At 45.3% G+C, this 3894-nt stretch overlaps 1 pseudogene; it reads right to left on the bottom strand.

Annotated features, from left to right (window-relative positions):
- Positions 1–585: 585 nt before the first annotated feature.
- On the bottom strand, positions 586–3078 carry LOC102118675 (small ribosomal subunit protein bS21m-like; annotated as a pseudogene).
- Between the last annotated feature and the right edge of the window lie 816 nt (positions 3079–3894).

The raw sequence follows: 3894 nt of genomic DNA, 5'->3' as shown, positions 1-3894 counted from the left end.
AGAGCAGACCCTGTGAAAACCAAATGCTACATGTGAAGCTGAATTGGATGCTGGGCTGAGAAAGAAATCTACAAAAGACATTCTGAGACAATTGGGGATGTTTGAATATGGTCTGAGGATTAGCCAGTGGCTCTGCAATCTACCTATAATGAAGGAACAGTTTTTGTTTTTGTTTTTTAGTGTGTCTCAGAGTGACACTTTTGTAAAACATAAGAAAAGTGACTTATTAGGAAGAAGTGAAAAAATACACTAAATACCAGTCCAGATTTTTTATTATTAGATTTAACAGATCTAAAAGTACTCTGTCAGATTGCTATAAAAGTTTCTAAAAGCTTGCTCCATTTTAGAATTCAGCTTGTTGTTGACCTGTGAAAAACAGTCCACAGGTTGGCCGCAGTATGCTGACCACACACTGAACATTACTGAATTTACAGCCCTGGCATTAATACATATCGTTAATTTTCATAGTTGTGGCTAAAGACATTAGAGTTTTGTAAAAGGTCTTTCTTTTTAAGAGATAAAAATGCTGAAGTGTTAAGGAGTGAAACACCAAGATGTCTGCAACTTACTTTTAGATGGTTCAGGAAAAAAAGTATCTATGTGTATACAGTGAACAAAAAAACAGCTAATGACACTGTGACCCAATATGAAAAACTGGTGGTAGGCCTATGAGTGAGCATGCATTGCACTCTTCAAATCGACTTTTCTGTAGATTTGGACCATCTTGAAATGAACAGTCAATTCCCTGACTTCAGTGAGTCTGTCCTCCCAGGGGACCTCTGCACTTAAAAAACAAACAAACAAAAACCATCCATGCTCTTCCCTGAAAAATCTACAAACAAGGGCCCCTGTGTGTCAGGTCAGCTGGCCAGCCACTGCTTTATTTCTTCCTGGCACAAATTAGATGTGAGAAGCAGCCTCCAGAGATGCACAGGCCAGGGGGCCGGGTGCCCGCACCTGTCTACAGCCCAGATAGCAGTTGGAGGCAAAACAGCAGAGCCAGGAAAAATATGGGAAGCCCAGAGACCTGCAGTTTCAACCTGGTCTCCAGCCTACCTGCTGGAGTGACCCAGCCTCACAGCCTCAGTGAGTTCTTCTCTGAAATGCAAGGGCCACTCCAACCAACATGAAACAATGATGCTTTCCAGAGGCAAGTAAGGGCACCATGAATGGTGTCTAATCAAACCTGACATGGGCTCCCCTGGCCAGCTGACCAGATAACCAGGGGCCCTCTTTGTATATTTGTAGATACTCAGGGAAAAGCATGGGCACATTTTTTTTTTTTTTTTAATAAGTAGAGAGTTCCCTGGGGGAAGACAGGCTCACTGAAGTCAGCTCTGTTATTAGGGTATTTTGCAGGTGCCAAAACTGTAGGTGATATGAGGAGCTTTGTTGTTGTTGTTGTTGTTGTTTTAACTTTCAAAAAAGCTTTTATAGTAGTAAACATAAAATTTACCATTGTTTTACCATCGTAAGCATTTAAGTGTACAGTTCAGTGGCATGAAGGACATTTACCATCTGTGCAACCACCGTCACCATCTACCATCCATCTCCTGTTTTGTTTTTTTGGGGTTTTTTTTGAGACGGAATCTCACTCTGTCCGGTTCAAGCAATTCTCCTGCCTCAGTCTCCCAAGTAGCTGGAACTACAGGTGTGCACCACTACGCCCGGCTAATTTTTCTTTTTCTTTTTTCTTTTTATTGTATTTTTAGTACAGACGGGGTTTCACCATGTTGGCCAGGCTGGTCTGGAACTCTTGGCCTCAAGTGATCCACCCACCTCAGCCTCCCAAAGTGCGGGGATAACAGGCATGAGCCACCACACCTGGCCATCACCTCCTGAACTTTTGCATCTTCCCAAACTACAACTCTGTACCCATTAAACAATAACTCCTCATTGCCCCCTCCTGGCCCCTGGCAAATGCCATTCTACTCTTACACTTCTTCAGACTCAGTTTCTTCTTTCATTTAGTAAAAGAGGGTCCATTGCTGACTAACGGGATTGTTTTCTGTATGTGGAGGCCTTCTTACCAACATGTGATTGAGTTTATTGTAGAGAAAGGTAATAGGAAATGGGATTGTTCAAAGAAATGAGATGGAGACAAAACTGGATGAGGGTTTCATACTGAGTGTCCCATCCGCAGGCCTCAGCAGCCCTGCCACCGATCTGCCTGATTCTTTCGCATCAAGAAGTTATCTTGCGAGCCATTTCCATGCTGTAGATCTGCTGGGCCTCTCATGGCTTTCCCTCTGTCGCCGGTGGCATGGCTTCTCATAACACCGCCGACGCCTAATGTCCTCAACGAGCCCTTCCATAGTTAGGATTCTGTTTAGGGTCCTGTATGCACTTTCCTCGTTCCCTTCCTGTGCCATCACAGTCCTGGCGATGACCTTCAGATGTTTGGCCATGACTTTGGATTTAAGTCTTTACTCTGGAGAGCCTGGCGCGCTCAGTACCTAGTGGACCTTGGGATCAGGAGCTTTTGACCATGAAGCTAATTCTGGTTGGAGCTGAATCATTTCCTACGATAATGGAGCTCTTTCCTCCATGTGCAGCAGCTGCCGGGAGGCTGCCATTCCATCTCTGTCCCATGCTTGGTCATTCTCAGCAGTAATCCCATCGTGGCCTCACTACTGGTCCCACTGAGTCAGTAGCCTGTGTGATTCCGGCTTTAGTTACCATTGCTGACTTGTCTGAGGTCTGCATGTCACGGGCCTGCCCTGCTGCAGTGTAGGAAAATTAACATTCCATGGGTGGACTCACTGCACATGCAAGGCGGTGGCCTAGTGAGAGGCCGGGGGCTTCTTAGACTCATGTTCGTTTCTATGTGACTCCATGGGCTGACAATGAAGACTGCTTGGCTTTACCACTTTGTGTTCTACGGTGCAAGGATGGGGTCTTTTTAATTTAAATGAATGTAATCAGAACCAGCTACACAGTTTGTGGGGCCCAGTGCAAAATGAAGATGCAAAGTCCCTTGTTCAAAATTATTAAGTCCGGGCCCAGTGGCTCATGCCTGCAATCTCAACACGCTGGGAGGCCGAGGTAGGAGGATCACTTGAGGCCAGGAGTTCAAGAGCAGCCTGGACAAGATAGCAAGACATCACCTCTACAAAAAATTAAAAATTTAATAAAACATTTTTAAGACGGTGACAGCAAAGCCAAGTTCTCCCTTTAGAGCATAGGGTCACATGCCTGGGAAGCCAGGCTCAGTACCTAATCTTTCTGGGAGTTTCACCTTTCCCACAGACAACTGTGGAATCTTAATCCCTACTTCACAGTATTATGAGGCTTAAATGAGATAATACTTGAGCCAATGCAGTTTCCCTGGGATACTCTCTCCTTGGAGATAGTGACCAGCTGGGGTTAATCTCTGTATCCAGGGTCCAGCCTGGGCCAGGAACGGAGCAGACCTTCCTTCAATGTTTGTTGAGTAGTAGTTGCACGGTATGTTTGCTGATTTCTTCTGGATGTTACAATACAGATTCACTTGTGTCTGTGGATCAATGTGTTTGCTTTTGTTTTCCTAGGACTGTAGTCACTGTTTTTCAAAAGGGCTCAGGCAGAGTATGTGTGTGTGTGTTTAATTAAAAAATAAAAGTGATGGGCTTAAACCCAAATGCCAATTAAATCCTGAAACTGACAGCTTCAACCACTCCGATCTGCACCCCTTGCTGCGTACGTCGGGCATGAGCACAGTCTTGCTCTGTCGCCAGGCTGGAGTGCAGTGGCGTGATCTCGGCTCACTGCAACCTCCGCCTCCCTGGTTCAAGCAATTCTCCTGCCTCAGCCTCCTGAGTTGCTGGGATTACAGGCGCCCACCACCATGCCCAGCTAATTTTTGTATTTTTTTAGTAGAGATGGGGTTTCACCATGTTGACCAGGATGGTCTCG

The sequence above is a fragment of the Macaca fascicularis genome, chromosome 9 (assembly GCF_037993035.2).
Source record: "Macaca fascicularis isolate 582-1 chromosome 9, T2T-MFA8v1.1".
NCBI lineage: Eukaryota > Metazoa > Chordata > Mammalia > Primates > Cercopithecidae > Macaca > Macaca fascicularis.
This window is presented reverse-complemented; position numbering and strand designations above follow the sequence as displayed.